Below are 26,962 nucleotides of genomic sequence, written 5' to 3'. Positions count from 1 at the left end.
ATAAAAAGAACGAAAATACATCTATACAGCAAAGAAACACTGGACCTTAAATGGACCTTACGAGAGAGTGCCGTTAGAAAGGCAAGACTCCCATAATGAAACGAAACGCAACGCAATGCAGTCCTGTGCCGCGTTGAGGTTTAAGGTTGGTAGATAACACGTTAGTGACTCAAACCCCTTGATTTCTGTAGCTTCTAACCTCTATAAACAAAACACCTTGTGAAAGTTTAAATAATAATTTTGGAAGATAACAAAGCTAAAGTTGTTATTGACTCTGTAGTAAGGCTTTTTCTAGTGCGTGTACAATGATTTCTCTTACTTGAAGATTTGTTCGTGGTTGCTCAAATAAAACAGTGCGTTTCATTATCAGTAAAAGTGTTAAAAAATAAGTTACAGAAAAAATCACACATCTAAAATTATTCCGTGTCGAAGGTCAAAGATTATTCCTTTCTCACGTGACACATCTAACAGCGGAGAGATTCACAGGGACAAAGAATTATCGCCTTCCTGACAGGTTGGACGAAAATTTCAAACCCAAATTTACAGATGTCGAAACATCCAAGAAAAAAAAGCACTTTCATCTGGTTCCTAATTTATGTATGAAAAAAACATGAAACTTGAATGTCAAAAAGAAATATCACGTCCACCAAAGGTCTTTTTTTTTTTCCTTTTTTACGTGTTAAAGAGTCAAGGGGTCAAGGGCACAAAAATTTAAAAAATTTAAAAAAATTTTTAAAAACACCCAATAAGCGGATCTCAAAAAAGCTATTAGAGGATAAAGTTCTTGATATTTCAAACATAAACTTACAGAATTCGAAGGAAAAAAAAAAGGGAACAAAGAAAGAGAAGAAAAAACCTCATCTGGTACCTAAGTTGTGGATGGAAAACATGAAATCTGGGAAATAAACAAAGAATAGAATAAAGTTTCGCTAGTTTATTTTGTTTATTCATTTTTTATTCCGTGTTTACCATCCTGGCCAGGAGCACAATACACGAAACAAAATGGTCAATGTGACGCCCCAAAAAAAGGAGATAGAAAAAAAAAAGTATGCCAGTTTATTTTTGGAGACTTCCCTTATCCTTTCGCCACACATACACGTCACTAGACAAGATAGAACGCATCCTTCACTGGACATGCACACACAATAACAATAACCTAAAACAATAATAAACTACAACGATCACAACAAACACAAAGGGACACAAAGAAAGAACGAGGAGTAAACTATATAATGTAAAGGGAGAGATTTAAGATACTAAAGGCGAAGGTTCCTCAAGGATGCATCAAACCGTACATTGACAATATCCTGTACATCTCCTTCTCTGAGACCTAACCTACCTTGAGAGAGAGAGAGAGAGAGAGAGAGAGAGAGAGAGAGAGAGAGAGAGAGAGAGAGAGAGAGAGAGAGAGAGAGAGAGAGAGAGAGAGAGAATTAGACAGGCTGACTGAATGAACAGAATAAATTACAGATTCTTAGACAATGATAGACAGACAGACAGACAGACATAGAGAGAGAGAGAGAGAGAGAGAGAGAGAGAGAGAGAGAGAGAGAGAGAGAGAGAGAGAGAGAGAGAGAGAGAGAGAGAGAGAGAGAGAGAGAGAGAGAGAGAGTAAAAGTAACCTTCCTATTGATTTTTCAGAAATTGCAGTTATATATAATCATGGGCGCAACAGTGCAATCTGTGATGAAGTATTGCGAATTACAGACATCTACCTTGTGACGAGCTGCACGCACGCGATGGTCGGGGAGGGTCGGGGCGGGAAGAGTCAGGAAGGGGAGGGTCTGGGACGGAGGCGCGGGTTGAGTGTCCAGGAGCACGAGGCAACGCAGGCGGGGTTAGGGTGCTCGAATGTGGTTGGTGGTGAGAGAAAGGTTCAAATATCTCAGCAGTGGCCAATGGTTATTTTAAACGCAGCGGCTTGTTTCGTGTTTTTGTTCCTACACGTTACACACCTGTTCTCACCATTTCATTAGGGAGTATAAAGTTCAAAGTTTGTATGCTATTTTGCTTATTGGGGGAAAACGAGAACAGGACTGCCAGCCGCCTTGTATGCTATCATGTGAGATCGACTTCATTACTCCCCGATATGTTAAAATATAACGCTAAGACATGACAAGACTTGATTCAGTGCGCTACAGTTCCCCCTCTGCTAGATCCAACTCTCCTTGTTCGCAAAGAGAGGAATGTTTTTTACTCGGCACACTGTTCGTCATACACTTCCTCTTTTTATGATCAAATTCTTCTTGTTCACAAAATAAATGTCTTATTCAATACAGTATTTTCTTCAAAGTTCCTCTGTTCTAGTTCTAACTTTCCTATTGTTAAAAAAAAATACTTTTGTCTCTTTTAACGTGGTAGTTTATCAGAATTCCTAACTTTCTGATCAAACTTTTCAGCGATTCATGAAACACCTGTATTCCGAAACTTCCCTTCTTCTTGGTCAATCTTACCTTGTTAATAAAGATATATGTGAATCTTCAGTAAAAAATATTTCATTTAACATTTACAATTTACTTTCAGAGTCTCTCTCTCTTCTAGACCAAGCTTTCTTTATTCACAAAAACACCTGTGTCAAGTAAGAGGCAAGTGTTTCATTTGACTTTTCCAGCTTGATTGTTTGCGGGCGTGGCGTGGAAGGGAGGCCACGTCCTTGGGTCCCTGGCTGGCTTCAGAGTCCTCGTGGTGGCAGCGACAGGTTTGATGGATGTTTGCCTTTACGGTCAAGTCTGGCAAGGATCGATCAGCGGCCGTGACGTGTGGCGGGTGTTATGGCTCCGAGTCATGACAGTTTCCAGCAGTGCATGATTTGGAGGAAGGAGTGTACGTGACGGGGCGCTTGCTTGCATGCTTGCTTGCTTGGCTAACACATGTACTCGTATAGTGGCGCCAAAAAAGTGATGTAACAAAATCGAGTGAGGTCTAAGAACAAGAGAACATAAAGGCAGCTGCAAGAAGCTATCAGGCCAGCATGTCAAGTCCTTGTACAAAAAAATAAATAAATAGATAAATAAAAAATAAAAATTATATATATATATATATATATATATATATATATATATATATATATATATATATATATATATATATATATATATATATATATATATATATATATATATATATATATATATATATATATATATATTAAAACACAGGTAAATAATTCCTCTTACAAAAAAAGAAAACACGCGATTCCATACCATTATCACTTTTGATCCGCGAAACATGCAACAGCGAATGCTCCGATTAAGACAAAGACAAAGTAGATACATAGCGATCACTCCTTTTAAGCTGTATAAAATGATGCTATTCCACACGCAAATTAGTGCAGTCTCATAAAGAAAATCTAATTATAATAGAGAAACATATTTCTCAGTGACAGTAATAAGCTGGTGACGTGATCACAACCAGAAGCCAGTATATAATCTAACTCATATTAGCATTAATCTGTAATCACCTGGGTGTTATCACCCATCTACTACCTCGCAAGCTTCACAAATCCTAGCCCACACCACACACTATTTTTGATGGTAAGGAGACCAGGCAAAGACGCAAAGAATGTAGGTAAAAAAAACCCGCTTATAGGCACCAGTTATATTACTATTAAGGTTATACTTTTTTGGTCTTTCCGATCTATTCTTTTTAATGTCACTATTACGAATTATTCAGTGTCATTCCGTTCTTTGCAAAAACAATTAAAACACCAAAATGAAGCAGTGAACCGCTAAAGCCACGACTTAGTATCAGGACCACAACAATGAAACATTAAAACAACAACCAAGCACTAAATAATGAAGCACTAAAGCCACATGAATGAAGCACCAAAATCCCAACAATGAAACACTAAAACAAAACAAAAAAATGAAGCAAAAACTACAAGAATGAAGCACTAAAACAACAATGAAGCACCAGACCCACTACAATGAAGCATTAAAACAACAATGAAGCACCAAAGCCACTACAATGAAGCACTAAAACAACAATGAAGCACCAAAGCCACTACAATGAAGCACTAAAACAACAATGAAGCACTAAAACCACATCTAATCTAACCTAACCTAACTACTACAGCCTTTCATATATACAGAAATACAACTATAAAAAAAACTAAACCACTAAAACCCACAAAAATTACGCTCTAAACCACAACAATGATGCACTAAAACTACTCAAACCAAATCGATGAAGCACTAAACCATTAAAAAACACAAATTATTCATTAAACCTCCTTAAACCCCAAAAAACACCAAGAACACCACAACCTTAAATAATAAACACAGAACTACTAAATAAAATAAATAAAATAAACACTAAAACACTGAAATACAAGTAAAATATACATACAACTTAAAATAAAAAAAAGGGAACATAACCGTCAGGTTTTCCAGAAAGCCATAATAAAAAATAACAAATAATTAATTGTATATTCATCCAAATGTTTCCCTTAACCTATACAATTCCCTATCACCACCACCACCACCACCAGTCCCCTTCTCCCCTCTCGTTACCATTTTTTTTTTTTTTTCATCCCTCTCCCCGCGGCTTGCATTTATCAAGGTTTATAAATAATAGTTAGGAACAGACGGAAGTTGCGCCCTGAGAGTCATAAATGCCTGAGCGCGATGCGAGAACGTTGTGTTATGGGCGCCAGTTACGAGTATGTTAGGCGTGAGTCTGCCAGCCATCGTCAGGAATTGGAGAGTATGTACGTAATGAATTGGAGAGTATGTACGTAATAAATAAAAATATGGAATTATATGTGCAGGGAAAATTCTCATGTTTTTTTAATATTCTCAGAGATTGCTTTCATGTCACTGGTTTTATGTAAGTTGCTTAATCTTTATTTATTTGTATGGAAAATCCAGGAATCAGAAATTTACATCACATATGCGTTAGAAATTCTTAACAATATTTTTAGTTATCTTATTGGTAATTTCATTTTTATATGAATTGCATTTTGTAAATTATTCTACTCTTTACACACCATGTCTATTTTAGCATTTTTTTTTTTTAATGCACTGTGTAATTCTCAACATGTGTTCCATCAATACTGCAAATTATTCAATATATGCACTAATTTTCCTCTTCATACCCATTTTTGTAATTGTGCTGCAATCTAAAATATTTATCTGTACACGGTTTAATTTTCAATGTCTATTTTAACATCAATCCTGAAATGAAAGTGCTCAATATATGCATTACGTCTATGATTCATTTCAGCATCACTGTTGTAACATGCAGCATTCAGTATCTACACTAATCCTTCCTTTTCCAAGCGAGTGATTCCAGTAAATAAAGCAGTGCGAGTCACGCATCGTGCCACGGATGACAAGAGCTGGCAAAAGTCATCGCGGCACCATCATCACCTGAACCGCCGAGGCATCAATCCCTCCCGTCCTGGTGATGAATGAGTGAATGACAAATGGACCCAGCCATCACGGCGCAACACACCAAGACAAAACTTAATTATTATACATTTTTCCCTTTTCACGATTTCTAACGCACAGAATAGCACTAGGACTGGTACTATGAGATGCTGACTAGTAGTACGAAGTGTCTTCCAACTGACCACACGAAGCAATGACAATGGAATAGGACGAGAACAAGTAAAGAGATGTTGCTTAAGGGTACGAAATGCTTCCCAACTGACCACACATAACAACGCGAGTGAAAAATCCACGTGATGCTGTATGAAAACAGAAAAAAAAAAACTGACTTCACAACAAGGCGAAGGAAAGCACTAAGGAATGCTGCCTAACGAACTCTCTTCAGACTGAGCACAAAGAATCGCGAATGGACGAGTGGCGTAATGCTGTCTTAGTTTTCTCAGTTAAGTGTTAGGGCTTCCTTACGTTCCCTCATCCCTTTCTTCCTTGAATACCCTACATTTCTTGCTTTAGATTAAATAATATAGCTTATCACAACCTCATAAGGGCCAAGCGTTTCTAGTATATATATATATATATATATATATATATATATATATATATATATATATATATATATATATATATATATATATATATATATATATATATATATATATATATATATATATATATATATATATATATATATATATATATATATATATATATATATATATATATATATATATATTGTTTTTTTTTTTTTTTTTTATCTCCCTTCCGTCTGTGCTGCGGGGTGGCGTGGGAAGTGCGCGGTGCCTCCCGTCACCGGACAACGCAAAACACGTATACAGTTCCATTATGCTTCCGCGCTGCTGGCTCTTAATAAATGATAATACAGTGTTTTATGCGTCATTATGCAGTGCAATGTCAGTCATGTTTTGCTCCATCACATTTCTCTTATTCCTGTGCTTTTTTTGCAAACATTCTCACATTTCAGTTTACGTGTTTTCTTTTTTATTACAAGTTCGTATCATATTGCGACAACATGCAGAAGAATGGAGAAGCTCCAATTCCTCTACACGGGCTGCTCACAGAACTCGCAGCAACAATCGTGTTTCGAACTGATTCGAAACGATTGCCGTACATTCTCAACTGTTATATCAACCTCGCGTCTTGCTATGGGTTCCCTTGTGAAGCCTCATATGTACGTATAATGTGAGTGACCCACAAGCTGTTTGTTTTAAATAACTGAATCATGTAGGTAAAAAGCAAAAGAGGCACGGGATGAGGAGAAAAGGAAACACTACAAAGACCTCGAAGTTTAAACTAGATATGAGATGAGGGTGGTAAAGGGTACACGTATATATACAAAGATCTTATGGCTAAAACTACTTGGTCAGGAGATGAGAGACCAAAGACGGCGGGAATGTGGAGTACATGGAGATGTCACAAATATCCTACGGTTCAAACTTGAGGCTCTACCTTTAAAGTGGACGGCACACAGACACTCAGGGGCAGGATAGCATTTCCCGGGAGGCGAGGAGATCCATACTTGAGGGTGGAGTTAAGTTCATCTTGAAACAGTTTGTGGAAATTCTATCCACGAAGATTCCTCAAAGAAAAATTTAACTAAAATATTTCTACTTATGATAAATTCTTCAATATAACCTAAGTTAACACAGCATAATGATGTATTAAGCGGGAATTATTTATGGGAAACCTTGCAGATGGAATATTAGTGGGAAGATCTGTCCAGGAAAACATGAGTCGATATGAATGATCAGTTAGAAATTTCTTCCTTTTCTTTAAATGTGAGTAATTACAAGATATTTCTAAATGCTTGTGTTATCCGAGTTCATGTCTTTCACAAATACGATTGATGAATAAAAAAATTAATTGTCTCACTGTTCAGTATAAATATTCTGAAACAATCACATTGCACTTTTGTCTTTACTTATTCCTAAGCTGATGCTATATGAGTTACAGTCCCTTATCAGAAATATAACTGATTAAAAAACTTAAAATGATAACAATAAACTAACTAAAAGCATTTCATAAAATTCATCAGTACGTATTCAGAAATAATCACGGTACCGTTGTGTCTATCAGGAAATTTCATCCAGTATTTTGTGGGACGAATTCTCTTCTTCTCACAAATATGATTGCTTAGTAAATCGCTAATATATTAAGTACCTGTCATTTCACAAACTGTACCAAAATTTATTCTGAAACAGCTGCGGTAGCGTTGTATCTTCAAAATGAATAAGTTTCATCCACTGTTGTCCAGTGTCCACTCTGTTTATCACAAATAACTGATTAACCGAGAATAATTAGTGCTTCCGTTCATAAAATGTACCAATGCCAGTACTGAAATAATCACGGCACTATCGCCTTTATGTGGAGTCTCGTCCAGTGTTTTTCCCACGTCCATTCTATTCATCCCAAATATGACTGATTAATAGATAGAACAAAAATAAATGATGTGCCTCGATTCCTAAAAAAAATAATAATAATAAATTAATAAAAAAAATACATGAAATACCTCAGTTCACAACATATAACAGTACGCAGAGACACTTATCCGGGCAGCGCTGTCGCTGCCGCACCGCCCCACTGACTCCCTCCATGAACTTCTTGTGCGTGGAAGATAATTACTACCTTCGAGGCTCTACCCAGAACGGCTTCCACTTCATCACTATCGATAGAAGCCGCACCGGTGAATCTGCTGCACTCACTCCCACTCCCACCGCTATTACATCTTTGCCGCCCACTATCATCAGTTCAGACCGCAGACTTTTCTTTAATCTTTTGTCCCATGAATCCAGCTCAGAGCTCTGCATGAATGGGCGACACTAAATTCAGAATATGATCGAGATTTTTACTTTGTTGTTGTTGTTATTTCGCTTGTTTGTGTTGATTTCTGTCTGTCTGTCTGTCTGTGCGTGTGTGTGTGTGTGTGTGTGTGTAAAAATGAAAAAAATCATGTTCCTTATTCCTGTAGCAAACTATTCACAGCGCTGATCGTAAATATTGCGAAACTTAATGAAAGCTTCGCCTAACTTATGTGGTAAAGTCACGTTTCTTTGTTGCTTCGTGTCCAGGCGATACAGTGATCACCCACCTGTAATAAGAATAATAAGATGTATTATAATAATAATGACAATAATAATAATAATAATAATTATTATTATTATTATTATTATCATTATTATTATTAATATTATTAATATTATTGTTATTATTATTATTATTATTATTCCTACACATACTTTTTTCATTCTTTTCACCCTTCTTACTTTCCCTGTAACCTCAGCAGTTTGAATTTATTGTAGCACAACACTTGTCTCTCGTGGGAAATCTCCACCCACCTACCCACATACACACATACACAAACAAGGAGAGAAAGAGCAAGAGCAAGAAAGAGCGAGGAAAGATGAGGAAGCAGTAGTGATGGTGATAGTGCTACCAGTGACAGCCCTGGGTGGGATGGTGGTAGTAATAGTGGAGCGTGCGGCAGTAGTCATGGTTACATAGGTCTGGTCCAGCACACAAAGCGCACACATTTCCAGTTCTTGCCGGCAGCGCGTCCTCCCTTGGGAAGCCCCTCATGACGCGGCCTGATGGAGTTAGCTCGGATCTCATCGATTGGACTGAGGATGCTTTGCATAATCTCTGATCAGCCTAATTGCATCCAGTGAAGTTAGGGTGCTCCAGTGATTAACAAGTAGAGACTTTTCTCCCTCCCCGTAATTATGAAAGTTATTACGTCTCCTCTTCGTGCAGCGCCGGTGATATGGAGATCATTCATATATGAAGGCAGTGCTGGGAGAGGATTAATGGAACAGGACATACAGAAGGGAGAGGGACGTGGATTCAACTGTTTTCTATTGCAAAATTGGATCTCCACGACTCCATTATTCTACGTCGTGTTGCTTAAGTCCCTCCAAAGGGTAAGAAAATCCTCTGCACGGTTATCGGAAACGTTGAGCTTTCGGCGTCGTGCTCAGACGCCACTTATTATGAAAGACAAAGTAGAATAGCTGGATAATATTGTCCTTTTTCTTTCTTTTCTTCCTTTTCCTTAGCAAACAGCGAATACAAATATAGCTGCTACCAGTTTGCCACTTCACTAATTTGTATTTTTTTTCCTTTTTTTTTTTTTTCTTCTTTATGTACGTATAGTTGTTTCCCCTCAACAGCCTCTGACCACACAGTCCAGGCAAGGGTCGGGGCACCACGGCGGTGAACTCTGTGTCCTCCGTGCAAGTCCCGCCGCTTCAGGATATTTTTTTTACCACTGTTACCAAGTGGACTAATATCACCCCGCGTCGTCCTGATTCAATTTGTGACTTCGGTCAAGTGGAGCAGCGGAAGGGTGGCGTGAGCCTTCAAACCCTTGCTTGCCCTGCGCCCTCACGGACTGCGGCCGACCACCAGCGTCCCGTGACAACCTGACAGCAAATTTGAATCCTGCACGTTGTAGAGAAAAATATGTAAATAAATAAACAAAAAATAATATTCGCACATCTAGATCGTCTTTTCTATTTTTCAACACATGTGTTCTGCGGGAGAAGTGTTCCACAGGTGCATGAGAGAGAGAGAGAGAGAGAGAGAGAGAGGAACAAGAACAAGAAAAATAAGAACGAGAAACATGCTGACCACAAACACACACACAAAAAAAAATAAATAAATAAATAAATAAATAAATAATAAATAAATAAATAAATAAATAAGATAAAATGAAAATTAAATTAAATTAAATTAAATTTTAAAAAATGCTGTCATCTACATGTTTCTGCCACTAGGGCGAAGTCGCAACTCCTGGACCCGCGCCTCTAACAGCTCCCCACATGCCAGCTGGACGGGGACAGGTGCGGGACAAGCCACCACACGGAGTAATCGCACGTCTTGCAGCGGCCGTACATTCACTCAACAACAGGCATTGCGTTGTGACTGCACAGAGCGCCACGTTGCCATTATCGACAGTCCTCCCCGCCGCGCTTCTTGCCTTTCACTCCTTGAACACGCATCCTCTTTTCCTGATAACTCCTCCAGGATATTTCTAACTACTTTCTGTCAGGTGCAGGTATTTCACTCTCTCAGCACATCACGGGGCTGTTATGGGTGAAGAATGCGCTATGATGACAGATCTCCCCGCGCTTGTGTGTATGTCATCACCATTCTTTGAAGAGCGCCATTAATTGGCGGGCAAGAAAATAGGTGAACAGCGAGCAGAGGTGGGCTGATGATTAGTCAGGGGGGGAACACATGCATTCTTACTGAATTCCTAAATTGCAAAATTCTTGAATATATTAACGCACGCACAAGCAAACCTAACAGGCACACTTCATTATATATATATATATATATATATATATATATATATATATATATATATATATATATATATATATATATATATATATATATATATATATATATATATATATATATATATATATATATATATATATATATATATAATGTAATAAAGTGGAACAAGAGGGATTAATTATGGAGGACGCAAGGTCAGTGGGGTAATTTCACATGTTCCCTCGGCAGGTCGTGAATGTTTGAGTCACTTTCACCAGCCGTAGATTTCACAAAATTGTTGCAGTTATTTATTGTTTTAATAGAAGGGGCGCCGCGACACTCCCAATTTGTCGGCTGAGCAGCACAAACACAATCCACGCTGCCAGGGTCCCCAGATGCTTCTCCTGCCCGCGACATCAGCATTGTTTCAGCACCGGGTGTGAATGCAAGGCTGGTGTCTGGCTTACAGTCCGGCATAAATATTTGCACGTGACGTTTTATCTTCACTCTCTCTCAAAGCCACCTTTATGAGGCTTGCTCAATTGTATCCGGTAAGCGCATCACTTAATAAGCTAAGCTTCCCGCCACAACACCACCACCTGCCCGCCTCGCCCGCCAACAATTCCCACTCTGGTATCGTAATCACGCTCAAATTAACACTGAACGAGAATAAAAACAAACCCCGCTAATCGCGTAATTGCTACTCCCGTGCTGCTCTGCCTCTGTTTCAGGGAAAGCCTCACTGAGCACTTTGTGCATGAAATGTACAAGCTAATTCTTGACACATAATGTAGCTTACGTTTTCCACATTCTGCACCACTTTACCTTCCCAGAGCACCACTCTATCTCCCCACCAGCACCCCTCTATCTCCCCATCAGCACCATTCTATCTCCCCACCAGCACACATCTATCTCCCCAACAGCACCATTCTATCTTCCCACCAGCACCATTCTTTCTCCCCACCAGCACCATTCTATTTGCCCACCAGCACCCCTCTATCTCCCCACCAGCACCCTTCTATCTCCCCACCAGCACCTCTCTATCTCCCCACCAGCACCCTTCTATCTCCCCACCAGCACCCTTCTATCTCCCCACCAGCATCCCTCTATCTCCCTACCAGCACCCCTGTATCTCTCCACTAGCAACCCTTTATCTCCCCACCAACACCCCTCTATCTCCCCACCAGCACCCCTCTATCTCCCCACCAACACCCCTCTATTTCCCCACCAGCACCCCTCTATATCCCCACCAACACCTCTTTATCTCTCTACCAACACCCTTTTATCTCCCCACCAACACCCCTATATCTCCCCACCAACACCCCTCTATCTCCCCACCAGCACCCCTCTATCTCCCCACCAACACCTCTCTATCTCCCCACCAGCACCCTTCTATCTCTCACCAACACCCCTCTATCTCCCCACCAACACCCCTTCATCTCCCCACCAGCACCTCTCTATCCTCACCAACACCTCTTTATCTCTCCACCAACACCCCTTTATCTCCCCACCAACACCCCTCTATCTCCCCACCAGCACCCTTCTATCTCCCAACCAACATCCCTCTATCTCCCCACCTACACCCCTTTATCTCCCCACCATCATCCCTTTATCTTCCCACCAGCACCCCTTTATTTCCATACCAACATCCTTTCACCTCCCTAACCGCTCTCCTTTACATTCCCACCCTCTTTACCTCTCTTAGCAACCCTTCATGACACACGAGCAGACACGATTAAGTTTTCTTTCACTCCTCCTCCTCCTCCTCCTCCTCCTCCTCTTCATCCTCCTTCTCCTCCTCCTCCTCCTCCTCCTCCTCCTCCTCCTCCTCCTCCTCCTCCTTCTTCTCTTCGTTCTCCTTGTTTTTCTTGTTCTTTTTATTCTTCTTTCGGCTTTTACTTAGGGCAGAATTAATGAGAAAGGATTCTCCAACAACACAACACGCACTTATTCTGAGGCCGCTGCTTCCTTTCATAATCTGGCACACACGATCATTTGTATTCTGAAATAATTAAATCAGTAATTAATAAAATCCTGCAAACTAGTTTTAACTGATACTTTATATATATATATATATATATATATATATATATATATATATATATATATATATATATATATATATATATATATATATATATATATATATATATATATATATACACTTTTTTTATGATTTTGTATTATATTCAATGTATTTATATTAGCTTATTTATGCCCCAGATGAAAATATTGTTGTTGTTGATATTATTATTATTATTATCATTATTATTGGCATTATTATTATTATTACCGTTATTATTATTTTCATTATCATTAATGAAAATTCTGACTTTACTAAACGCTCATCCTTAATTAAAAGTGGTTATATACCTGCCATTCAGCAACGAAGACAATTACACACCATCACAATACCTATTGTTGATCTGAATACAGTAAATATGAATGTAATTGTTGAGGTTGATTATCTAGTTACAATTTTTCATCCCTTCATTACGAAAAATATCATCCTACACTTAATGAAATCCTGTAATGATATTCAGAAAAGTTAAATAAACAGGTGCCGTAATACTCGAGGGATGCTACGGCCGGACAGGAAAAATCATGAAAGTGTGTGGATTTGCAGTCACTGTAAATAATGCTCCGAGTCTCCCAGTGCCAGCTCTCTTAGGACATAAAAAAAAAATAAATAAACCAGCACTACAACTACTAGTCACGTTTTTTTTTTTTTTTGCAACCATCTATGACATTCTAATATTAATTCGCCCATATTGAATCATCGGTAACCTTATTCCTAACCGGAGCCATGCCAACCCTTCAGGTGCTGGTCAGACCTCATCTAGATTACATAGTGCAATTCTAGTTCCCATATTACAGGAAGGATGTAAATCTGTTAGAATCAGTACAGAGGAGAATTATCTTAAAGACACAAAGGATGAGAAGTACTTCTTAAGAGAGGAGACTCAAGCTTTTAAGTCTACATTCTTTAGAGGGACGTAGGTTAAGAGGGAACTGATAAAGGTCTGAGTGGTTTAAGGGATATAAGAATGATGACAAAAGTATAATTCCCATAATCAGTAATAAAGATAGAAAAGGAAATTATAAGGAATAATGGGTTCATGCTTGATATAGTTAGTTTTAAAAAGGGGAGAAAGGAATTAGTTCTTAAGAGTGGTGGGTGAATGGAATAGACTCCGAAATCAGGTTATTAGTGCCGAGTCATTATGGAGCTTTAAAAGACTAATTTCATGGACTGCCACGTGTAGGCTTGACGGCTTCTTACAGCTTCCCTTATTTTCTAATGTTCTTATGCGGCAGCTACGGGCAAGCTGAAAGAGAATATAATAGTGACCGTTCCTTAACTAGCACTCCCAGTGACGGTGGGGAGAATACAGAGAACTATATATTTAAGGGTACACTCTTTCAAACTGACGCAGTACTTAATGCTCTCTAAGAGTATTGTTTTATATGTATTGAATCTAGAGAGGGAGGGTCTTTCATTACTGCTAATTTTGAAATGTTAAGAAGCCGCACGTGAGGAATGGATTATAATTATTTAAAAAACCGCGGCAATTCATCACGTGTTATGAATCTTAAGGTACTGAAGATGATCAGTGAGTTGTCATTATATTCCCAACTCAGAAAAAAGTGTGTGTGTGTGTGTATATGTGTGTGTGTGAAAGAAAGAATAAATTAATGAATACAAGAACATGAGGACTACAAAAACCCTGTAGATCTACTCGTTCTCTTTCAATAATTCCTGAAAGGTAAACAGGAATAAAGTAATGGTGTTAATACTGCGCCTCTACACCTTCTTCTAATATATAATATTTTTTATGTTTACTTTGGTGAAAATTCCTAGTTTTTATTTGCACTTACTATTTATTAACTGCTAAAGAGGGAAGCACACAGATTTTCAAGCTTTCATTCCACACAGCCAGTCATGAACCTCCACCTCTTTAGCGGACCCCCCATGCACCTAAACCAATATCAGTGGTATATGACGCTTCCCGGATCCCCTGCCTCCCGTCACGTTGCCCACCCCGCGGTACGCCACCCTCACATCCCCGCCGCGTGAAATGATGCAAAAATGATGGAGTCCCCGAACTGAGACGCGCTTCCTAATCCCAGTTCAGTGCATCATTAAGCTGCAGTTCATGTGCCCTACACTGGTGCCCCATGATGTGCATTATTCAGGACGGAAAGAGCATTAAGTTTACCAGCTTGTGCCTACGAGGTCATTTTTACATCATGCTCGCTATAAGTAATAGAGTAACGCAATGGGTAACGCATTTCCGAGGATCACATTCAGAGGCAATTACTGGCACGGTACGGCAGATGAAGGCAAAGGGCCCGCCATGTGTTCGCTGGCAGCTGTAATTACTGCACGAATTTCCGAATTAAGGCAAATTTCGCGCCGCTTCAGTCAAACGGAACTTATTGATGCGACCTCGTTAGGGAGTTAAGGCCGCGTGATGCGTGGGTGAGGAGGAAGAGGTGGTGGTGGTGGTGGTGGTGGTAATGACTGGTACCGTGTGTGTGTGTGTGTGTGTGTGTGTGTGTGTGTGTGTGTGAGAGAGAGAGAGAGAGAGATTGGTAGACATATATACAGTAGATATGCAAACTTACAACTTGTGTCTGTGTACACAACCTTGCACAATACACAATAACAACAAACATTTTTTTTTTTTTTTTTTTTTTTTTTTTTTGTGTGTGTGTGTGTGTGTGTGTGTGTGTGTGTGTGTATAAGGACTCCATGAAGGGGACGCCAGAACCGGCGGGTGGAGCCTTCAGCGCGCTGCCAGACACCGAGGGGATGATCCTGTTTGGCCGCAGGACTGACCGCGACCCCTGCCCTTGCCGTCTTTCCTCCCTCCCTCTCTCCCAGCCTGCCTCCCGCCGCTGGCACCATGCCCCTTCTAAACCAATACTCCCTAACTATGAGAACCTGCACGTCCCGTCTACCCAATCCCGTTTCTATTATTACATCGTAGGTTCTAAGAATCGGTGCTTGGCTACTTTTGATCTCCCGTTAAGCCCGTGACTCTGGAAAAGGAGCATCGCGGACTGGAAGGAAGTGGAGAACACGAGTCGTAAAAAAATAACACAGTAAACACACTAACATGTGTTCACGCCGCACAGGCTGTCCCTTCAGCATGATGTATATCATAACAAGACAAAACACGATGTAAACACACGGGGAAAAAGTGGAGAGAGACAGGGATATTTATGTGCAGGATCCATCATTGTCTAACTGGGTATACTCGTATATAAACATACACAGGGAATAAAATCACTGACGATCAGTGGATTATTGCTAGTAAGAATTCAAGTCCGACACACAAGACAGCTATTAGTAAAGAAATGTACACAGACACACTCAGATACATAAAGACGGTTGGTAAAAGTGGAAGTCTATCAAGTGACAAGCAATGTTAACACAGCAAGGGAGTGCATTACCTAGTCCTAGCATCTCAAGCCCGGGGTACGTGAATAGTCCGTCAATTCTACCGATCAGTCACAAACGACGGGCGACCATCCTCCAACCACAAAAAGTCAACACCCGCGGCCCAGCGAGCGGCCAAGGAAAACACTGTGACAATTAGAGTTATTAACTTCTTGAAGAGACGTAAAGTGATCCGACCCCTGGCAGTCTTACACCCCTGGGAAGACACCTCTTGCGGTCACCGAAGGCGGGATGGGCGGTCTGTGAGGAGCACCAGACCCCTGCGGTGACAGAGGGGACACGGGAAGGGAGGGAGGCACCAGAGAAGGAAATCCAAAGGGGAAAGGAGGAGAAAGTAGAATGGGAAGGCAGAGTGAAATCGAGAGGAAGTGAGCGAGTCAAGGTGCGGGAAAGAGGAAAGACTGTTAGGGTGAACAGCTGTAGGGTTAAATGGAGAACTTAGAGCTTGCTAGATAAATTGTTTGTGAAAAAGACAACGGACTGAGCAGGCCACCCGTACAAGAATAAGACAGGTCTAAAGAAATACTAATCTAGAAACTGCAGAGATAAAAACTAATGACCTAAAAAAGTACCAGTATAAGAAATAAATAAAACGTGTAAAATAAGCATAACTCTAGTGGCCTGGAAAAAGAAAAGTCCATCAAGAACAAGAACAACAACCACAGAAAATGCATACTCGTATCTCAGAATATGACGCTTTAATGTGTAACGAACATATATTTACGGAGGCCAGCGCTGCATTATGCCACGTCATGTAATGGGCAGAGGGATAAAACTTATGAGGTGAAGACTGCCAGAGGGTTAGGTCACGGGGCAAGGCGAGGGAGGGTGCGGTGGTGGTGATGGTGGTGTTGGTGGCGGGGAAGGGCGAGGGAGGAAGGAGAGGCTACAGATAAGCGAGAAGGTCAAGGCTAACGTGGAAGTGACAGTGACAAATAAGATAGTGATAAGACACCGACCCTTCCTCCTCAGCACAGCAGGAAAACAATAATAACTAGCAAACACACACACACACACACACACACACACAGAGTATTAACAAATCCACTGCTTCACTAACAGATAAGAGCATAAAGGAACATTTTTTAATCTCTCTCTCTCTCTCTCTCTCTCTCTCTCTCTCTCTCTCTCTCTCTCTCTCTCTCTCTCTCTCTCTCTCTCTATGATGACTACCTTTCCCTAAGTATCCGTTGGGCCTCCTCGGCGTCAGCGTGTGAGGGCGGCCACTCTGACAGGCGCGGCATCAGTGTCTCCTATTTGTTGATCCTAAGTGAACCTGAGGGCGAGGGCTCACAGTCAGCCGTTGTTACTCGCGTCAGTACCCGTGGTAAACATTGTGACAGTGACGCGTGCCGGCTCTCTCTGTCTCTCTCTCTCTCTCTCTCTCTATCTCTCTCTCTCTCTCTCTCTCTCTCTCTCTCTCTCTCTCTCTCTCTCTCTCTCTCTCGGTGAACAAAAAAGTCCTTACAAAGCGTCAGTCCAGTGCTCATAATTAATAATCCTGGAGGGGTGAGGCACGGCCGTTGCTGACGCGGTGCCTTCCATCACTCGACCGTGTGATATCCTTTGTAATTTTTTAGAAAGCGATCCTTGGACTCCCTTCTGGAGATTATGAACCTCGTCAGTGTATCCTGCCCCGATCACATTACTCACCTCAAGCTCGTTATGTTTCGAGAAATGCAAAAACACAATGGTACAATGAAAATGGTTGATGTTTGCTTTGCCATATAGGTGAAAATTTCATTTTTACAGATAAGAAAAAATTGTGCGCCCTTGTAGCCACGTACGTGAGGGAGAATGCAGGCCGGTGGGGTGAGGATTGTTTCCTGCTGTGCACCTTTAGTGTGGAGGGCGATAAATGGAGCAGGAAGTGTGTGGCTAAGCGGCTGCGGCACCAGGCACAGAGTGAGGGGACGCCTATGTTTCTACTCTATAGAGACACTGTACCTCGCCACGCCCACGCCCCAGTGCATAGGGTGCCTCGAATGCTTTGCAGTGACTAATCGAGATTGGCTAGATAATATGATCACAAATTCATCAACTTCATCTACCATATTTGTGGTTATGATTTGTAAAGAGACATAATGCTACCAATTCAACAGAAGCTACTCTCTTGTACTTTAAAGAGAAGCTATTTCCAAATACAATTTACTAATCTATCGACACGAAATAACGTGCATAGCTTCTTAGCGCTCACTTGCCACTCAACATAACTGTAACATGCATATTCACAAATCAAACCACCTCAACTGTTGATTGTCATGTCATCAATATACCAACGATGTATCAAGGGACGCAACATATTCCAGCAAACAAAAACCTTCATGACATCACATGCAGCGCCTTTGGAAATAAAAGTGGAAATAATAAAATATAAATTTAATAGAATGACTCCACCAACAAGGCATGGAAGGGGGAGGGGCGAGGGAGGAGGGGGTGAGGGGGCCACAGGTGAGCCGGTACCCAGGCACGACAGCTGGAGACACAACACCATCAAGCAGGTAGTGATGTTTGAAAAACCAAGCCACGCTCCTCACCAATGCCATTATGCAACCCCGCGGGCCAGAGCAGTGTTGAAACTTGGAGCTTATCAGCGGACACCCCAACCTTGCCAAGCTTATGAAACACTGCCCTAAAGTTTTCCAGGCATGTTTTGTGTTTTGCCATACCAACGTCTGTAATTATTTCCTGACCACTAAGAAGGGAGCACCGTGACTGTGATAAAGGTGTGCATTATATATACTGCACCACGCCTCCTAGAACTGGTTTATATCACCACCACAAAAGATCAAGCCGTTGTTGTGTGGAGGAATAACCATGTTCATCTATTTTTAAAGCATGCACGACATATGGCTTTCTTGGCCTCGCATATAACAAGGTCCGGCAGACACGTACGGTGGCGGTGACGTGAGGTAGGTAAGCAGGCAGGCAGTTCTCTCATCACTGCCCTCACACACATCCTTGCAATACACTACCAATATGTAATGGCAAATATGTTTGTATTCTTGAGCGCTTTGAACTCTCACAATGACTACTTTCAAAGGCCACAATTTTTTTTTTTTTCATCGATGATGCATAAACTATCACTAGATTTATGAAACCACTCCTGAAAATCCCTGTATCTTTCACCAGAGACTGTTCAGAGTTAACAGTTGTCAATATAAGAAAGGGAAGGGTTTGAAAAAAAAGGTTCATGTTCATTCACATTAGTTTTTACGGCGAACCCAAATCCGATTAAGATGCACAACTTTGAGCTTATTCTTAGGCTTATGAACTTACACGAAACCTTTTCCAATTCGAATCAAAGTCCACTGCACTCCTTTCTTAGCGCCAAGAACAAGAATGCGACGCCAGAGGAATCTAAGGCATTACTGTTTTAAAGACATCACTCACACCTGGTGTTATACCACAGCGAAGGTCTACAGTACCTCGTGCTATCACCCTAAGCTCGCAATATCTATTTTTCTGCTGGCCAGTTGAGCAAAATGTGCATTGTTTTGATGATCCATGATTTGCCAATCACGACTGAAACTGAAACTGTGCACGTTCTTGTTTTGTTGTTGATGGACACCCCCTGAACACACACACACACACACACACACACACACACACACACACTTCCCCACAAGTTATCAATAGATAAATTATTCAACAAATGAACAACAACAAGAACAACAACAACAACAACAACAACAACAACAACATTATGATTATGATGGTGATGACAACGACAACGACGACAGCAAGAAAAAAGAAAGGCAGGAAAGGAGAAAGGAAAAAGGAAAGCACAATAGCGAGAGAAAAAAAAAAAAAACATACCAAGTGAACCGAGCAAACACCGTTTGATATTTGCCACTAAGCATTACAGATCAACAACACCCACAGTCGTTTCACCTTTTCTCTTTTCCACCCCAGTTTCATGTTCCAGTCCTGCAAGTAAATATTGTATCCCTTGTTGCGAAGTGACGGGGTCAGCCCATCGTTAATGCAGCTGTGATCAAGGTATTTATTGCTGAGTTAGACAATTGGGAAAGAAGAATTATTAAGTACAGACACAGTGCATGATTCCCATCCATGTATATTTTGTTAACAGTAACAAGAGAGAGAGAGAGAGAGAGAGAGAGAGAGAGAGAGAGAGAGAGAAAGAGAGAGACATAAGATAACTTTATATGGATACCAAACTCAAATAATTTATCCAACAAGGGAACAGAACGTGAGGGCTACATTCAATATTTCCATCCAATAAGCTTGACAAAACTTATAATATTGACACAGGTTAGGAATGCTCCAGCACTGCTAAGCATCGAAAATATTAGGGGCACGAAGAGTAGTGACACGACAGAAAACACAAACACCAAGATGCTTCTTCTCTCTTGGTGACACACAACACACACACACACACACACACACACACACACACACAACACGTCCATTCTTGTTCACATGGACACAAAGAAAAGAAAGAAAAAAGGTTCATATTTATAGTTCCTCACCTACATAAATATTATTGACTGTAGCACAAATATGTGTCTAATATGTTGCGATTATGAGATAAGTTGTCTAGTAGCTAAATATTTAATCAGTCCCAGGCAATGAATAAAGATGAACTTCTAATACTAATATAGGAGAGAAAAAAATATCATGCCATTCCCTGCGCAAATTAGAGTATTACAACCACGTCCGAGAGTGAAGTTCCCACTGGCAATTACTGTGGCCACACACTGCGCTGATCCCGTCGCCAGGAAAACACCTCAGCGGCTCACCCCACATCCTACCCGGCGCTCCCCAGCCACACAACACGGAGAGATAGACCAAACTTGCGCGCATCTGCTTGATCCATAAATACAGGTCAGCATTGTGTCGTCGAGGGCAAGGCGGCGACGCGGAGATGTTTTTCAAATCGTGGATGATAGAATGTACCGTCAGTTGAACCTTCACGAGGCTCCGGATCCACATTCCCTGTAAGTTGGGTCCACATGTGTACCCCAAAACTCTGATGTCATTGTTATTGAATTATTACTGAATGGAAACTATAGTATGTACTTCTCGATTTTCTATGTACTCCTTTCTTGTTTAAAGTCGCTGTGTCATTGTTTAATTTCCCGACACTATCGCCTTCTCTATTTGACATCTACACACATTAAGCGTGAGGGCAAAATCGTGGTAGTGAGAGGGTTGAATAAAAAATCTGTTCCTCCATGTGACAACAAGCGTATTTCGGATACAGTTTTCATCGAACCAGTATAGTATTTACTCTCATGATTCAGATGATTCCTTTTAGCATTTTTAATAACGATTTTTTTTTTTTTTTTTACAGTTGCTAAGTTACGCAAAGGGACAATACAGCCACTATTTCGTAGGTTTACGTGAAAATCCTGGCCTTTAGTCGCGATAGCAGGGAAAGTGAGGCGGGTATGTCACCCACGAGAAATGTTGCGCTTGTACTGGGTGGTGGTGGTGGTGGTGGTGGTGGTAGTGCTGACGCCGCCCAGTTCCCTCCCTGCTACGTCAGCGGTGATCAGGGAAAGGGGGAGAGGTGGGGGGGAGGAATTCTACCACTCTAACACCACCGCCTACGTGTACCTTACGAGACAGTACGGACCCACACACACACACTACTATACTAATACTGATAATTTATGGAATGGTAAAATAGTGAACGTAGAAAAGTAAAAAAGAAATGGTTTACAAATTACCGTGTTTCTGTTATTGAGATGGAAAAGTAAGAAACAGAAAGGCGTGGGTTACATAATGCTTCTACGGTCTGGCGCTGGTGACGTGAGGGATCTGAAAGTCTTTAATAGTGATAGTAGTGGCGGTGGTGGTAGTGGTAATTACTGAGCGTGCGTGTGTTGGTGATGGTGGTGGTAAAATTTGTTGTTTCTGACAAATTGCTTCTTGGCGCTCTCTCTCTCTCTCTCTCTCTCTCTCTCTCTCTCTCTCTCTCTCTCTCTCTCTCTCTCTCTCTCTCTCTCTCTCTCTCCCAGCACGTGTGGCTATGAGCGGCGCAAGAGTTCAGCCCCAAACAGCAAAGATAAGACTGAGCCTCATCATGACAAATTAGTCCTTGCCGTCAGCCTTTTGACATGGTTCCGTCTGGCTCATAACCAATCGCAAGCGTTTCAACATGGCCCCTTACTGAAAGAACCTAATTATATTTTCTTTTACCCCTTACTCATTTAAATACTTTCGTCTTTGATCTCTTAGTTATTTTGAGGTACTTCTCGCACATTTCCTCCAGTCCATACACTTTCTCCTGCTTAAAGTTAGCGTTATGTTGGGTTAAGTTAGGTTGGGTTAAGTTAGGTTGGGCTAGGTTAGGCGAGGTTAGATTAGTTTTAGTTTATGTTGGGTTAGTTTAGGTGGCCTAGGTTAGGTTAGGTTAGGTTAGATTGGTTTGGGTTAGGCTGGGTTGAATTTGGTTATTTTATTAAGGTTAGGTTAAGTTAGGTTAGGTTAGATTAGATTAGGTTGCGTAAAAATCACTCTCTCTCCTCAGCCTAAAGTCACTACCTGTGGTTATCCTTCATCTGGCACTGTCTCTCGGATGACTGAATTACCACTCCATCGATTTTTTTTTTTTTTTCCTGGTTTGCTTATTCACCTGCAATCAGAACAATCCTTTTTCTCAGCAGTTCTCATCTAATTTCATCCAGCCCTGGCGACTTCTCAAAGTTCATTTCCTCCAGGATTCTCAGCATTTTCACTTTGTTGACTTCTCCTCAACCCTAACATTCTTACTTTCTCATCCTGCCCTGCCTAGCATTTGTTTCTCTCTCATCCTTTAATTGTTTTAATGTTCTGACAGATTTTAAAATTACGTACTCACACGGTTATTCTTATGCACCTCTACAATCTACCACTTTTTTTCTGCCCAGGTAGTCTAATAGTAGTAGTAGTAGTAGTAGTAGTAGTAGTAGTAGTAGTAGTAGTAGTAGTAGTAGTAGTAGTAGTAGTAGTAATAGCAGTAGTAGTAGTAGTAGTAGTAGTAGTAGTAGTAGTAGTAGTAGTAGTAGTAGTAGTAATAGCAGTAGTAGTAGTAGTAGTAGTAGTAGTAGTAGTAGTAGTAGTAGTAGTAATAATAATAATAATAATAATAATAATAATAATAATAATAATAATAATAATAATAATAATAATAATAATAATAAGTAGGAGTATGCTTCACATGTCTTGGGGTATTCCACTCTTACTGCTCTTCTAGACAGGGTGGAATCAAAAGCTTTTCGTCTCATCAACTCCTCTCCTCTAACTGACTGTCTTCACCCTCTCTCTCACCGCCGCAGTGTTGCATCTCTAGCTGTCTTCTACCGCTATTTTCATGCTAACTGCTCTTCTGATCTTGCTAACTGCATGCCTCCCCTCCTCCCGCGGCCTCGCTGCACAAGACTTTCTTCTTTCTCTCACCCCTATTCTGTCCACCTCTCTAACGCAAGAGTTAACCAGTATTCTCAATCATTCATCCTTTTCTCTGGTAAACTCTGGAACTCCCTGCCTGCTTCTGCATTTCCACCTTCCTATGACTTAAATTCCTTCAAGAGGGAGGTTTCAAGACACTTATCCTTCAATTTTTGACTACCGCTTTCGACCCTTTTAATGGGACTGGCATTTCAGTGGGCATTTTTTTTATCGGATTTTTGTTGCCCTTGGTCAGTGTCCCTCCTACATAAAAAAAAGAAAAAAACACAACTCCCCAAGATGAGCGCCCTTTTCCCGCCTCATCATGTGATATGGAAGTGATCGTCCCCAAATAGAATCAGAAACTATTGTCAAAACCTGGAAGATAAGTGTCTTGAAACTTCCTTCTTGAAAGAGTTCGTCATGAGGAGGAGGAAATACAGAAGCAGGGAGGAAGTTCCAGCGTACTTTATAAAAACGCAATATGATAATGTGGAGAGACTTAAAGCCATTCCGGTGCAAAATTAAAATCCCGCGTGCAGAAAGGGAAGGGGCGGTGGGGGGAGAAAGCAAATGCAGCATGGGTGTGTTTTCATGAGGTGTCGTGAGCGGCCATAATGAGGAAGGCGGGACCCGGGACAGCCTCACTATCACCCCGCAGGAATGTGCCAATAAAGGAGAGACTTACGTTTCTCTGTACTTGCCTCCTGGTGGTGGTGGTGGTGGTGGTGGTGGTGGTAGGAAGAAGAGGAGGAGGAGTTATAGTAGTAGTAGTGGTAGTAGTAGTAATAGCAGTAGCTGTGATAATGGTGGTGGTGGTAGTGGTAATGGTAGTAGTAACAGTAGTAGTAGTAGTAGTAGTAGTAGTAGTAGTAGTAGTAGTAGTAGTAGTAGTAGTAGTAGTAATAGTCGTTTGTTGTTGTTGTTGTTAATGTTACTGTTGTTATTGCTGTTGGCCTTCTTGTTCTTGTTCTTCTCCTCTTCCTCCTCCTCGTCCTCCTCATCATCATCATCATCATTATCATCATCATCATCATCATCCTGCTGCTAGTAAACCCAGGCATATGCTTCTAAATATACGCGTGGTGAGTCAGGTAAATGCAGTTCCTATGTTCCGAGGAGACGCTCTCGGATTGATAAAATGGCTCCATACCTTACATTGCCAGTGGTGCTCAAACTCTCCTGACACGCAGATATTTAATGAATGCCTCAATTCGTACCATCCCCTTTGAGAATCTTCATATGTACTTGGAAAAAAAAAGATAAACGTGAATTTCAGTCAGCTCCGCCCAGATAAATTTCTCGCCCCGATCATTTCACTTACAAGCCATAGATAAAAATAAAATTCCGTATGATAAGTTAGGGTAGGTTAAGTTGGGTTAGGTTAAGTTAGGTTAAGTTAGGCTGGGTTGTTAAGTTGGATTAAGTTAAGTTAGGCTGGATTAGGTTAGGTGGGGTTAGGTTAGTTTTAGTTTATGTTGGGTTCGGTTAGGTTAGGTTAGGTTAGGTTGCGTAGAAATCATCATGCGGAAATTATTTTAGATAATATTTTAAGGTGTGAGATTTTCTTACGTGGAATTTACTTGAATTTTATATTTAAGCTATTGATTCAAAATATAAAAAAAAAACACTAGAGAGAGAGAGAGAGAGAGAGAGAGAGAGAGAGATGGGGGGAATGATAAAATTAACCAAATACTGTATATCCTGCTAAGGGAGTGATCGGAAACCTCTTTTTTTTTTCTTTTACAAATCTCTGTATAATTCATGGAACATCACCGGCATGTCGGTAGTGATCTAGCAGTGAAATGTAAATAATTATAAATGCATATGGTTCTTTTTTCTTCTTTTTCTGTTACTTGGCGGCAGGTTACCCACACGTGGCAGTAATTAACACACATCATTATTCTCAGACACTTCTGTGATGCACCTCCACTACTTTCAAAAGCCTCTAGAAATGTCACGAATTTTAACGGATTTGTTTTATGATTCCAATGATAGATAAACAAGATTTTTACATTATTAACATGAAACACTCTTGAGAACCCGGCTCATCACCTCTATGGCCTTTCAAAATAGTCGTGGTGAGAGAGTAAAGTGTTTCTGAATATGCCACTCTGTCTGCATCACGCGCTGAACATCCATACCTTTTTTCTACTGTCAATCATTTGCCCCAAAAATATAGCCCATGAAAGTTATTTCTTATTTATACATCATCGACCATGCTTACAGTATATGAAAACACAATACAAAAATTCTGGGATGCATAACTTATTACTGAAAAAGGAGAAGCACTTCAGAAGTTCTAACAATAATAATGTTAATAAGATAATAATAATAATAATAATTATTATCATTTTTATTTATTTTTTTTTTTTTATTATTGTTATTGTTGTCATTATCAGAATTGCATGCATCATCACCAGCCTCCCCTTCCTAAATGGCCAGGGAAAGTGATGAAGCCAGACACCTTGCCATTTACGGTGTTTTGATTCATGCTGCCTGACAAATCGTAGTCTTCTCAGGGAAAATTTGTGTTGAATGAAGTTAACCCAAAGTTAACCCTTATGCTTATGCACACCCAAACGAGGGTAAAACCAAAATGAAGGAAAAAAATTCGGTTTCTAACGCTTTCAGCATATAGAGTCCAGAGAACAAATTGTGTATTGTGGACTGAAGTAGCTAGTGGTGCCCTGAGCCCCCAGTGCCCCAGAAAGAGCGGGGCAGCAAGACCCACGCCGGGCAGACGCCATCACGCCACACTCAGCGTCGGGAGAACGACGTGGAAAGATGTAAAACCTTCAGTAATAATTCTCCCAAGACGTCAGACAGGGGTGGAGGAGGGGCCCTGTGGCCCCGCCCAGCCCGCCTGAGTGGCTCAGAGCTCGTTGTGTTGACTAAATTACTGCCCGCGCTGCCGACCAATAGTCACTCGTGCATGTCTTAGGGACAGGAGGTCTATTTCTCTCAAGACAGCGCCTCTCCACCCACATCGCCAGGATTTTGTTCACCTGTACAGTCTTCAAGGTAGATCAGGACCACTAGCTGACTGCCTTTATTACAACACAATCTATCTGAAGTTACTACTCAGAGGAGGACTTCCTTTGGGCACGATCAGTCCCGTTAACATTGTGAACGAAAAGTCTGAAAAGTTTTCGGTCGTGGCGTCTTGGCTCCTCCCACCCGACAGTGGCAGATATTCCTAACATCTTCATCACAAGGTCACAAGGCGGGGTACCGAGAAAGGAGTGCCATCCTTAGGGCCACATGGCACAGCGACAGTCGAAGGGGATCGGACTGGACGTGTGTCGTTGTCATGCGGCAGCTGTAGTGACCAGCGACCATCGGTGGTAGTGCTTGGTGTGTGCTGAAAAGTGGCTTCAGGTCCACCTTCTTCACGCGCTGCAATTCT

At 40.9% G+C, this 26,962-nt stretch overlaps 1 protein-coding gene and 1 long non-coding RNA gene across 4 annotated transcripts in view; one reads left to right on the top strand and one right to left on the bottom strand.

Annotated features, from left to right (window-relative positions):
• The window catches only part of LOC135111043 (uncharacterized), a 129,346-nt gene that overhangs the window by 78,497 nt on the left and 23,887 nt on the right, over nucleotides 1-26,962 (bottom strand). The gene's annotated exons all lie outside the window — the stretch shown is intronic.
• The window catches only part of LOC135111038 (forkhead box protein L2-like), a 59,131-nt gene continuing 58,402 nt past the window's right edge, over nucleotides 26,234-26,962 (top strand). For 2 of the 3 annotated variants that reach the window (XM_064023947.1, XM_064023946.1), the window contains exon 1: nucleotides 26,234-26,962. This exon is cut by the window's right edge and continues 260 nt beyond it. The gene's annotated coding sequence lies outside the window, so the exon portion shown is untranslated. The other variant, XM_064023945.1, reaches the window with a different exon arrangement.

The sequence above is a fragment of the Scylla paramamosain genome, chromosome 21 (genome assembly GCF_035594125.1).
Source record: "Scylla paramamosain isolate STU-SP2022 chromosome 21, ASM3559412v1, whole genome shotgun sequence".
Classification (NCBI taxonomy): Eukaryota; Metazoa; Arthropoda; class Malacostraca; order Decapoda; family Portunidae; genus Scylla; species Scylla paramamosain.
Note: the sequence above shows the minus strand (reverse complement) of the source record. Positions and strands in the feature narration are given on the sequence as shown.